At 39.7% G+C, this 13,240-nt stretch overlaps 1 protein-coding gene across 2 annotated transcripts in view; it reads left to right on the forward strand.

Moving 5' to 3' along the window:
- Nucleotides 1–13,240, forward strand: part of cdkal1 (CDK5 regulatory subunit associated protein 1-like 1) — a 211,727-nt gene that overhangs the window by 75,365 nt on the left and 123,122 nt on the right. The window lies entirely within an intron of this gene.

The raw sequence follows: 13,240 nt of genomic DNA on the forward strand, positions 1-13,240 counted from the left end.
AATAGCTGGACTCACAAAGCGAGGAAGTAAATAACTTATGGACACAGCAGTAGTGTTTGTTAAGACTAGAGCTTTCTTAGTTTAAAGAAACGTTTTTTTGTTCCCTCACGGATTTGTTCAAGGCTTGTTAACTAGATATCAAGCAAACAACCTTAAGGTTGTTGACATTACATGAACACCAATACACCATCTCTTTGTTTGAGCCTGATGATGTGTACATGTTTGTTACTGTCAGTAAGGGGTTTTCTTTTAATTAAATGTGATTTCTTAAACCTTTTGAGTGAATTGCAGCGATATTCTTGTTCATGTAACATAGTGACCCACCAACAAGAAGACTATGACCTGTTTCATGTCCTGACCTATTCAATATTACTATTTTATTACCAGAGAAGGCGTTTTTTTATGATTATTCTGGGTGTGATAGTGTTGAGTAGATGCATTGTGATGTTGTATGATAACATAACACATCCATACCGCCAAATGGGGAAGTCCATTATGAGCAAAAATGATTTCCTGCATTATATTTTGTCTGCCTTACATGTTTAAAGATGCTAGTAGTTTTAAACTACTACTGAACCAGTCTCAATAAAATTGGATGCCACTATATGACCTACATAAACAAACAAGACCATCAGTAAGAAGACTGGTTATTTCTATAGTTATATTCTTAACACTTGTTAATGAACAAACAAGACAGTGGTGTAACACTATGCCCTTTGCCCACGTGGGCCACAAGAATCAATGCAAAATGAAAGTCTCTTGCGGTTGTTTTATCAACATTTTTATTTATTTATTTTTTTTATTGTTTTCTTTGAAGCAACAATGCAACCAATGCACAAAAGAAGCTACAGCACAGTGCACAAACATGCTGATATATGCAGACATTACAACAGAAAACATCCCTTTTCTTGCCTCTCTTGCAGCCTATCTAGGAAACAATGTTTTAACAATAATCAATAATAATAATAATAAATCCCTCCCCATCCACCCCGCACCTATCCATCCACTGTCAGCCTGTAATTATGTAATATTGGTTAGGTACTGACCTGTTGAGTTCTGTTCTCTGCAATGCATCAGGAATGGTCCCTAGATTTCAGAGAAAGCATCTAAATTATTATTTATCCCATAAATGAGACATTCATGAGAGGCCGTTTCTGCTAGAGTACTAAACCATTCTTGGTAACTTGGCAGCTCACTTTCTTTTTAGTGTCTCAATATGACTCTGTTTGTTATCGTAATGGCAACTTTAATCTATTTCAAATGTTTGCCTCAGACATCTTTGATGTCTTTTGTATTGTTCAGGAGACATGAGCTTAAATTGACAATTATCAAACTCCTCACTTTATTACTAATCCTCTCTATGACCTTTTGCCAGAAAGTTATCAGTGAGGGATAACTAAAAAAACATGTGCCTTGAGTTGGAGTTGAAACATTGTGACATGATTATTTTCTGAAATCATCTCAGCCCTCCCACACACACAAAAAAAAGCATCAATTCATAAAAATCCAATAAAGAGTTGTAAGACTGTCTTAGATGTTTGTAGTCTGCACAGCTCAGTGGTCTTTATTCCTGACTAAATATTTTTAGACCACTAACTGTAAATCCAACATAGTTTTTCATATAAACTGCCACTTGTGGTCAACATCAAATTTGACGTGACAAAAATAAAATATTTTTTTTTGCTGCCACAGTGATTGCAGGCTGGTTAGCAATTGCCATTTATTTTTCAAAGTCTCATTCACTGTGCCCCAAACCATTACCTAAAATTGGCCACCAGTGTCGGATGATTGGTCTGTTATTGTTATGAATAGCTACAGCAGATGCGCACACACTCTGTTTTAGGCCCTTTCAGATCCTCTGTGTGTCTTTTTAAGAATTGTTGATAAATGGATCTCAGTCTCTAAGTCCGTCCTCTCACTCTTTGTTGGTCACTATCACATCATAACTGCAGGGTGAATATTTCTTGTTTTATGTGCTTGTGTACCCGCTGCCATTTCTATGTCCATGTGTTTTGTTGGCCTTCCTCTCTGCACGTTTCCATTTTTGAGTTTTTGTGTGTTGTGGTATGTGTGCAGATGTCAGTCCTTTGCCATCCTCCCTCCAGCAGGGAGTCCGTATCTGATCCAGATGGACACATTGTTTTTCAGAAGGGTTAGGCTGGCTACAAATAAACCCCCTTGTTTTTACTCTTTTAACTGGAACTCTTTTAGAAGGTTGAAGGACTACATGAGTATGTTGACAAATCTCTCCCAAATAACACTGAAAATCCAGTGTGTGCTTTTGTGTGAGTGTGTCAGTAATTGCTGTCATAGTTTCCGTGTGTGTGTGTGTGTGTGTGTGTGTGTAAAAAGGGAAAGAATGTGCTCTTTATATGTTCTGTTTTTAGATGATCTGTTTTAAATATTGCTCTGAGGTAGTTGTGACATCATTGGTGACATTTGTCAGCTGATGAAACAGAGAGATCTTTGTCTGACAGACACACACACACACACATGCACAACATCAGTTGCAGTTGTTCTCCAAACTCCCTCTGCGTCAGAAGAGAACAGTTGAAACTGTTAATTTGTTGTGTGTGTGGCCTTTAATGCTTCCAGTTTGTTGCCAATTTGTTTTTGTGTGTGGACATGTGGGATGCATTCTCTCTCTGCCCTCATTTTGTTTTCTGACCAAATGTCAAATTGAAGTCATGGTGCACAGTGGAGTGCTGCTTCCACAGGTTATCTGCATGTCCCTTGAAAAGTCTTAAATAATTTTAGGACATAAACATATCTTAATTGCAGTTATTAGATACTTATACTTCATAATGAGAGAACATTGTAATCATCAGCAGGCTAACATCATCATTGTTAGCATGTTTGCATGCTGATATGAGCACAGCCTCAGTGAGTGGTTAGCTTGGCTGTAGACTCTTCTTTTTGTTTGAGTACTATCAAACATATGAAGTAACATCACCAGGCATGCTATTGTCAGTGATAATAAGCCTAGTAGATCCACACTAAAAAGCAGAACATGGTTAAAATTTAGTTATAACATTTGTCAGAAGCCAAGGGAAATAAAAAACAAAACAAAACACTAACACGATGCCTAATGCCTAAAAGCTCAATGTTTTTGAGTGCTCCATTGATCATAATAGGCAGTGTAAATGGATTGGAAGCCTGTCAGGGATCATGCTCTCAGTGTTCAGGGTCAGGGCATGTGTAGATGGTGGTGGGATCTTGAGAGACTGGGTGAAACAGTAGTCACATTGTTCCCTCTTGGTAGCATTACCAGTGCAAATCTTATAGCTCTAACGGCCTTCTCATACAGAACAAAAGCCCAAAACCTTCACCCACTTTGACTTTTTTTTACTAGAAGCATTCATATTCTTAAACTAAACCCAACTTCAGATTATTCTGCACAGAGTAATTTTAGTCTGAGTCTTACAGATGAACCTACTGTACCTCAACCCCTTTACTTTATTCATGCAAATCCTCACAACAGCCTGGCCCGAGTTTCACCTGGGACTACCTATGAAAATTTAATTTCCTGTTCAAATTGAGTCACAATATTAGTTTCATTAAGTTGCATATTAATTCATTTGCACCCATTAAATCCAAATTAGATTGGCTTTTTTCCCACCAAGTTAATTTTATCCCCATCTGAAAATATATTTAACATAGTCCAGCTAGCGCTTACTCAAATGCCTTCTGGGTTTATATTAAAGGAACTTTGTCAGGTTTCTCCTGGGCCATTAGCACAGTTATTTTGAGCAATCTTTACTTGGCACATTAATTAGCAAACGCTCTGGTTATTTCTTTAAAGGTTCAGTCCAAAATAGATTATTGCACCAATGTTATTGTAAATATTATTTGTTAACAATTTTGTTTCTGTACTTTTTTTGGTTTTGTTTTTTTGTTTTTGAGTCATTCATTCACTTGCAGAGTGTTAATGACATATTATGGAAGTGAAGGACAACAACAAATATTGAATTATGTTTTATTGTAAGTCTATACAAAATTGAATAAAATCACTCCAGTTTAAAAGAGAAATTTGATTCTTTGATTTGAATAAAATTCAGTCAATTCAAACACGATAATTGATAATCGTTTCTGTAATACATTTTTATAAAACTGTAATTGTTGAGCAACCTTGGTTGATGAATTCTAGTTAAATGAATCCAACCTGAAATATTTTTTGAATAATTATTTCACCAGTCCTTTCTATTTTAGACATCCAAACAGCAGAATCGCTCTATCCTCCGGGGGCCTTGGATATTAGGAAAGTTAACAAGCTTGTGAAGACGAAGTGGTACAAAAGGTGCTCACAGCCAAGGTTTTTAGGATTTATCTACTTTGATTTGAAACAGCTTTTAATAAAAGTAAACCTAACTTAAGATTTGCAACAATACACTGGGAACCTTTTTCAGAGGTTGTGTACGTTCAAGTTGAATAGTCTAAGAGTGATGAAGCAGTAGAGGGAATAGTACTTTGTGAATGGCAAGAATATAGGGGAGAAATACTGGAAATACATGCATCGTGGCTGTTTTTCAACATGGGATTGAATTGGCCATGGGTCCTTGGAACTCCACCCTACTCGTGCTTCTGTTGTTGACTCCAGCGGCTGATGTTGGGCTTGTGCTTTTTAATTGTCTTACCAGTCGCCAGCATTTATTTTTGGATTGTTCCTCGTTATTTTGTCCATAGTTTCTTTATGTAAACTGATAAGCCTGAGGGCAGAGTTCATTTTTCTTACAGCGTCAGACACGAAAAATCTTTCACTGTCTTTCTAATGCTCTGTTTTGTGTTCCAGTTTTAGCATGCTTGATACTATTAAGAAGCTGGTGCGTGCGTTTTGCCCAAGGCTACACTAACAGTCCCTTGTTGCTCTTTGTATATTTGTGTGTGTGTGTGTGTTGTTAGTGACAGTGAAAGCCCTTTTGTGAACAAGTTGAATCATGATGCTCAGCTTCATAAACACAGAATTTACAACCACTCAGTCAGAATGGGTCATTAAACTTGTGTGTATTGTTGCTGTTTGTGTAAAGCATTGCCATAAGGCATTTAAGCGCTTTGTTCCACAGTTACAGCTCATGCCATTTCATTTTGTCCCTTCCCTGTTCTTTATTTAGTCACATTTTTGGCAGCCTGAATCTTTGTCATTGTTGTTGCAATGTGCCAAAAGTTAGGTATTAACGACCCTCTGCTCTAACCCCAAACCAATAATGAACTTCATCATTCGTATTCTCAAGAAGACAGGGTGGCACACTCTCTCCAACATGAGTGAAAAATTGCTGGCAGGCTGACTGTTTGTTGATATGGATTTCTGTGGCACCGTAAATATCACACCATAATGAAGGTTTTTACAGTTTAAAATGTCAAAATAAATAAACAATGTTAAAAAATTTGCATTACATGATACTATGAAAATATTATGCTTCTTTTGAGTTATCGTCTTCCTAAGCCACCTCATGCACATCGTTGTCCTTCAAATCCTTGCAGGGTTAGGTTTACAACAGGTCAACAAATAACGATGTCTTTTGAATAGAAGCAAACATTGAAGGATGTAATACATTTTTTTTGTTACAGGAGAGTGGAAATTTCTTATTCTGTGAGTTACTATCTATGCAGTATGAAAGATAACCTTGGAGCTCATACAGTATTTTATCCTCTTTCATTTGTTGAGCTCCTTCTATTCATTTCTCCCCCTTTCTTTCACTTTCTGATACCAATAGTAACATATTTATCTTCTTAGTGGAAAGCTAATTTAATCTGGCCATTAAGCCATGCTGTACATCACATGATGCCATTATTAGGGTTTTCAATAGATCTTCAATACCTTTTTAAACATCAACGTTTGGGACACTTTAGTCAGGCTACATAATAGAATTCCTTAATGGATATATATTTTTTTCAGTTTTGTTTTTTGATTCTATTCATTTCTGTGGTTGGCTACAATCAAAAAGAATTTGAGCAAGCTAGTGGCTAATTCCTCACAGACCTTCATCCCTGCCAAATCCTTGATGTCTACAATCACCAATAGTCACTGTAGCAAAATATACAAACACACGCATGTGCACACACTACGTAAACAAAGCTGACAGAGACAGAGTGAAAAGTGTCCTCGTGCTTGTGTGTTAGCATGCATTGTGAATATGTTTGTGTTAGCTGACAGGCCCCCAGTGTGTTAGCTGCTTGTTTCCTGTGATTTGCATCTGGCTGGCACAGCTTCTCCATCCACTCTCCGTGCCGACAGAGTGGAATAATAGGTCTTATCAACCTCACTGCTGACCTTTACATAGATTTGTGTTAACCATTGTGACCAACGTGTAAAGTTGAGGGCTTTAGCCAGCTGAGAGAGAAGTAAATCTGGGGTCACAGACATCTAGACGGAGTGAGAAAACAATAAGCCTCATAAGAGACAGGGCCATGGTAAGGACTCGGCCGCAAAGCCACAAACACAGCAGCAAAGTCATGTATGTCAGAACTAGACTCACCGGTTTAAAGAAGAGTAACATGTTGTCACTCCTGTTCCTGACCTGATGTCAGCTGACAATGTGTGAAGTCACATGGCAGATCCAGTTATTTAATTGATTATATTCACATTTCATAGAAAATGAAGGTAATGTGAATCAGGTTACCCAGGGTAACGGGACAGGAGTTGAGGACACAATTTGAACAAAGCTCTATGTTTTACCACATAGTTCTACTTTTGTTATGTCTTTGAAACAGTGTGGCAGTAGGCAAAACACAGCTTTTATACATAATATTGGAATGCTGTTGAACACAGCAGAGGTGGAAGTTCAGTTTGACAACAGGGAATGCAGTACAGAAGTGATTCACAGTGGCTCTGACCAGGACTTAAAAAAGGAGAGAAAACAGATTATATATCCCCTCTGGTTGAATTTGTATGCATAAGTGTTCACTGTCACATAGTAGAATGTAGTGGATCAGTAGTGGTCTAGCTCATGTTCAGTTTTTTTGCCTCATGAAGCCAGAGCTCATGATGGTTGCATCAGAGCATGGGAGTTGTACATTATCTTCACCCTCAGCTGCTATAAATGGCTAGTACACAGCCAGAAGAATATCCTAACTGCAAAGACTTGTACAGTACACACTGACCTGCCTATCCCTTTTTTGTGTTTTATCTGTCTGACAGCCTTTTATTCACTACTCCAAAAATAAAAATAAATAAATGAATTCAAACCTGCTACTCTTGAATGGACATCAGAAATGTCTTCACAACACTGCGTCCCTTTTCTGCATTTTCTGTGACATCCAAATAATTTCCATTTTATTAACATTGTTCAATACTCACTTTTCCTATATTGACTATTATCAAACCAACACTTGTTCATGCTTTTCAGAACACGAATGACAGTCTTCAGCAGCGGATAGTCGAGCTCCACTTAGTCTGTCCCCATCACCACGCCTCAGAGCTTCCTCCACTGCTGGATTCTTTTCTTAGCCCTCCTTGTAACACTTTCTGTTTTGAGATCAGTCAAACTCAGCACATTGCATTTTTGATGCCAGAGGCCTTGACTTGGCAGCATAAAAAAGACACGGCACAGCTCATTGATGACACACTTTATAATAAAGAGCATCACTAAAGAATAGTAGAGTTACTATAGAATAGGGGAGCTGTTATTGCAGATAAAAGTCAAAAACTTGAAAGAAAAGGGGGAATGCAGAGCAGAGAGAGACAAGGGAAACGAGTTAAGATGGGAAGTCATTAAGCGAGTTAAGAGCAAATTGAATCAGGCCTATGTGCTCTTTTGTAATTTGAATTTCTCTGGCAATTACGGTGGGAAAGTGAATAAGGCATAGGAGAACGAGGAGCCGTTTTTTGCCTGAGATGCCACAGTGAGTCTATCTTTCCCTCTGTCTCCCACACACACACTTTACCCAGTCGAAGCAGGTATGTCTGCTCCAGCTTGAGACTCCCATTCAAACTGTAATATCACCACCTCTGGGGTTCATGCGATATTCACTGCAGATGATTTGTCCATATCTCTCCCTCATCTTAAAAGCAAATACACACGCTGCGTTACAGTGCTCTACTTGACTGCGTTTTCATTTTGTTGTTGGTTGGTCAATGATCTCATCTCTTCTTTTGTGTGTTGTTTTTCTCCCTGAGGAGCAGAGGTGAAAATGCATCATGTGAAGCAGCAACAAAGAGGGAGAAAATGTGCTGATGTGCTTCAGAAAAAGTAGAGTTACAGAGGAGTGAAGAGTGTTTACACAAGGGTTTTTGATCATGTACATATGTGTGTAGGATTGTGGGAATGCATGGATGCACTATATACACACCATCTTTTGATTTTGCACGTTAGCACACATGAACACACGCACACACACAACTCCACAAAGGAATTCCCATTTTCTTTTTCTATTTCGTTCCCGACACACACATGATCATATGCAGACACGTCCCCACCCACTCACACACATACACACACACACACACACACACACACACACACACACACACCTCTTCTAGCTATGTACCATGGTGGCCTTTCCTGCTGTTTATCAAACCAATGTATGGGTAGTTTTCAGCTCCACTGGTCTGAACATATTATTCCATTTCCCTCTTCCCCACTGCTTAACACACAAACACACAAATCCATGCCTAAGACACACACACATACACACACTCACCATCCACTGTTCTTCCCACTCACTCACCAGGAGAGACTCTGCTCCCCACAGCAAATCCAAAAGATTGATGTGTCTCCTTGGACAAAATGAGATTGTGTGTCATTACAAGACATTACACTACAGAACCCCTGAGTAACTGAATTAGCCCAGTATGTCACGGGCAAACACAGTTTGCAGGCGAACGCACACACATGCACGCACAGACACACACACACACACACACACACACACACGCACACGCACAGACACACACACACACACCGAGCTGACTTACAGACTGTTTGCACAAACCAGTTTCCTACATGTTTCTTTCTAAGAGGTAAATGGTCCATAGTCGTCAAGACAGAATCATCAACCCAGACACTAGTCCTTCCTTCTGTGACTCAACAACCATTTTGTCTGTAGGGGTATGTGTACATAAGCAGTGCAGTCAGATTATTTTGACAATGACACTTTTTTTTTTGCCATGCAGCACCAGTGCATTGCATTTTAACAAGAAACACTTGCACTTAGGTCAAAGATCCTCTTGTCTATGATTTTCACTCAGTCAATAAGCATCATTAGCTGCAGGTTCTGTAATGCTCTGCACTTCTTCAACTGTGCAGAGAAAATAAAAACACATGAACATTCTGGCAGTGTAACCTTGGGTGTGAGCTGGCTGTGCTAGATCATTTGTTACACAGAACAATCTGGGAAGTCATCAATGGAAGCATTTTGGAAATGGCCAGGCACTTAAAAAATGCTTGGCAGGTGATTGGATGAACGAACTGTCTATCACAGGTGAACTTCATTCAGTCAGCTTAACAAACTGTAAGATAGTCCAAACAAACAAGGAGCAAGCTTCCAGTGCTGCTTTTTTTTTTAAAGTTCTCTTTTATTGAAATAAACAAATAATGCTTTGTGATCTTGTGACTCCAGTTGCCACATAGGTTTACCTTGGGTAGTCCTGCTGCTCAGATGTCATCCCCAAAGTTCCAGTTTTTGAGTTTGACCATGCTGCAGGCTTCCCCATTGATTTCCCAATCAATGGGATGAAAGCTATCTGTGTCATTACCTGAAGATAACCTTTGATGGACAGAAAATCTCATTCTGAGATCCGAGAACTTTTAAACACCACCGAAAAATCATAGTGGAATCTTGGTGGTTGCGCTTTCCTCTCTCCTCCACTCCGTGGCTCACCTGAGGGGCAGCACAGTTCAGCCTGCAGATCATGTGTAGAGGCATGTGTTCAATGAGTCCTGTGAAGTACTATAAGTACTCAGTCATACAACAGAGATTCCAGGTAAATGAAACCTCAAAAAACATATCACAAAGCCGAATGTTCAGGTCTTTCAAACCCTCCCGTTAACTTCTCTGATATTTGCCGATATCCTGGTGTAGTGGTGTTTAGGCACTCACCTATTTGGCCAGCAAAGTGGTTGGTCAGTCATCGGTGAGTGCAGCAGTAAAGCTTGTCTTGCAGACAAGTTGACAACATCAAGTGATTTCATCAGTCAGTGAGTTACATAGTAAAGTAGTCAGTACTGAAGGCAGGCAACAATTGAGAAAATCAGCTGGCTACACAGTGAATGAGCCAGACTGCCAGTCTAACTTGATATCAGATCTTTTACCACTTGACTTTATCAGTATGTTTTATGGTTCATAATAAATAAACATCATACCACTCATGTCCAGTAACGATGGGCTGACTGATCTGGTACAGTGTCTGGAGGTCTGTCTATAGACAAAACATAAAATTGGAACTCCTATGTTCCTATGTAGACATAGGCTTGTGGTTTCACAGTGCACATGCTCTCTCACATGCACATGCTGTCTCTCTCCAGTCAAAACAACAAGCAGGCTGCTGTAGTAGTTACAGAAATCCAAGGTCGGCATGTGACACACACACACAGAACAGTTTCAGTGTGCAGCGCTGCGAACACGAGACAAAATAACACAATTGAAGGGGTCAGACAGCCTGGATTGAACACTGAGAGGAACGGGGCCCCAGCTGCCTTAGGACACACACACTCAAGCACACACGGGTCTACTCGCGGATGAAAGGAAACATGTGCACACACATATCCACCACACACAAAAATGCAAAAACAATATGACGTGAGATGATGGTGAGAGAACTTTGTGTTTATTTCTTTCTCAGTCTGATCAGAGCTACGACAGGAAAACAAGTCCATAACAAGTCAGCTGTTTCAATGTTCCTGTATTCATACTTCAACTGCAAAATACTGCATTTACAAATAAATGGAAAAACTAGCATGATTTCATTTGGTTTATTTTCAGTGCCCTGCTGTCATTTAAAAACTGCATAACTTACTATGTAAACTTTTATTTACTTAAAAGTGAGCCAAGAAGGTTAAATTCTTAAAACTATAAACACACTACATTTCTGTTTCATCCCATGGTTTAAGATTAGAGACTCCCATATAACTTGAATGCAGCCATCTCTTACTCATGGCAGTGTATCAAGGGTAAATAAGGTTTAGCTGCCATCCTTTCTCTGAATAACTAATCATCCTCTATTCACTGCTCCTAATAGGTCTTTACTCCATTGTGCCAGGATTCTTTGTTCCTTGACTCCACATTATTTTGCAACCTCCACTTTGACTTTGAGATGACACTGACAGTAAACTTACAGGCTTGATGCTTTGTTCACTCGCATAATAGCAGTTTTAAGATTCAGTTTGCTCATATACCCACTCCACCCCTGTCCCAGTCTCAACAATAAGTGCAAAGAATAATCTTGCTTCATAATTTGCAAAGTGCTCAGACTTCCCCTCACAGTTGAAGCTTTGTTTTCATAATTGCATCCTCAAGCTCGCACAATACGAACCCCCATGAAGGCACGCACACACACACACACACACACACACCGCCCAATTTGTTTATGCATAGAGCAGTTTTCTAATTAATGTGTAGAACGTAAATGCTTATCGTTGAGAAAACCTTTTCCTCTCTCTCTCTCTCTCTCTCTCTCTCTCTCTCTCTCTCTCTTCCTTCCTCCCAGTCTGCACCTTTTACCTGCTGCACATGGGAGTCTATCCAAAGTGAACTATACATTGTGTGTGTCAAGGGAGGTTTACAAATGTATAGAGGAACCTCAGGCCATTCCTTTCTTTGTTAGGCTGCAACCACACAATAGTCTCTCTTTCTCTTACACACACACACACTGGGGAGGTAGCCTCTCACTGTAACACATTGATGAACTACACTGTTGTCAGGTACAACAGCTACCTCTGTGGTTTAATTAACTGGGACGAAACAGAAGGGGGAGAGAACAGAAACAAAGGAGGGGAAGGATGGAGGCTTGATAAGGAGGGGAAATATTAAGTTTTAATTCTTGACGTATTTCCTCTTCACTCTAGTGTTGTGAGTGATGTTGCTGTTTAGTTAGCTTTCATGAACATTAACAGCGTTGTGAAAATCAGTGTTTTAGTTCTCCTTGTTCCTGGGTGGACTAAAATAAAATTGAACAGTAATTAAAATCTCTTCTCTACAGTAAGGAAGAAAACTTGAATACTCGAATACAGAGCAAACGTGTGTGTGTGTGTGTGTGTGTGTGTGCGCGCATGCACGCACACGTGTGTGTGTGTGTGTGTGTGTGTGTGTGTGTGTGTGTCAGAAAGAGTGACACTGCTCCTCTCCTTCAGTCACTGTCAATCTAAGTGTGCTGACTACTTGTCGCAGTCTGTTTAGGCTGATGGAGGGGTCGAAACTGCTAATGCATTGTTGTGATACTGGACAAATGTTGAGCAGCAGCACACTCACACGCGCACATGAACACACATACACATAATTGATGCACACACACACTCACACACTCAAGCAGGCCACTGACTGTCTCTTGAGATTAATGTTGGTGTGATCCACTCAGCTGGGCCTGATCACATTAAGATGGATGGACCCCCTGGTGGTGGTGGTGTGTGTGTGTGTGTGTGTTTGAGCGCGTGCATGCAGGGCCCCATCTGTCTGTGTTTTCTCCACAGCTAGGTCTTGTGACCTAGCTGCCATCTTTAGTGCCCTCAACTGGGATAAGCAATACCCTGAGAGGGAGAGATGGATGGATAGATAGCTATAATATTTTTTTTGTTTGTCTGTTTTTTTTTTTCTCCTATGGTGACATTAAAGAAATGCAACTAGCTTTTGTAAAGATCTTTCAAGGTCTAGTAAATGCAGTAAAAAAAAAGGTCAAAACATCTAGGTCCCTTAGACCATAATCACTAACAGCTTTTTTACTGATTAAGTCTTGCATTGCTGCTTCGTCAGGTCTGTGTTAATTGTAGAAGTGAACCAAGAGTAGACAAGCCTGCAGTCGCTTTTTTTCAAAGAAATACATTTTAAATGAAACTTAATCACATTTTTGTGTGTGGACATGTGGGAAGTCTTTGCACATTAAATCATCGTACTTACCTAGAGGGGAACTGTTAGAGTTTGGAAACACTCCTCTGGAAAGACCTGGAATGACATTATGTTAACATGACAAGAGTCTTGTCTTCGGTCCAGCAGGAGTTGTGTGCTGTTGGCCTGTTTGTGTCGAGCATCTAGGGAATCCCTGATAGCTCTCCATGAGTCTGTCACAGACCGATACAAGGTCTACACTTGTTAA

The sequence above is a fragment of the Larimichthys crocea genome, chromosome XIII (genome assembly GCF_000972845.2).
Source record: "Larimichthys crocea isolate SSNF chromosome XIII, L_crocea_2.0, whole genome shotgun sequence".
Taxonomy (NCBI): Eukaryota; Metazoa; Chordata; class Actinopteri; family Sciaenidae; genus Larimichthys; species Larimichthys crocea.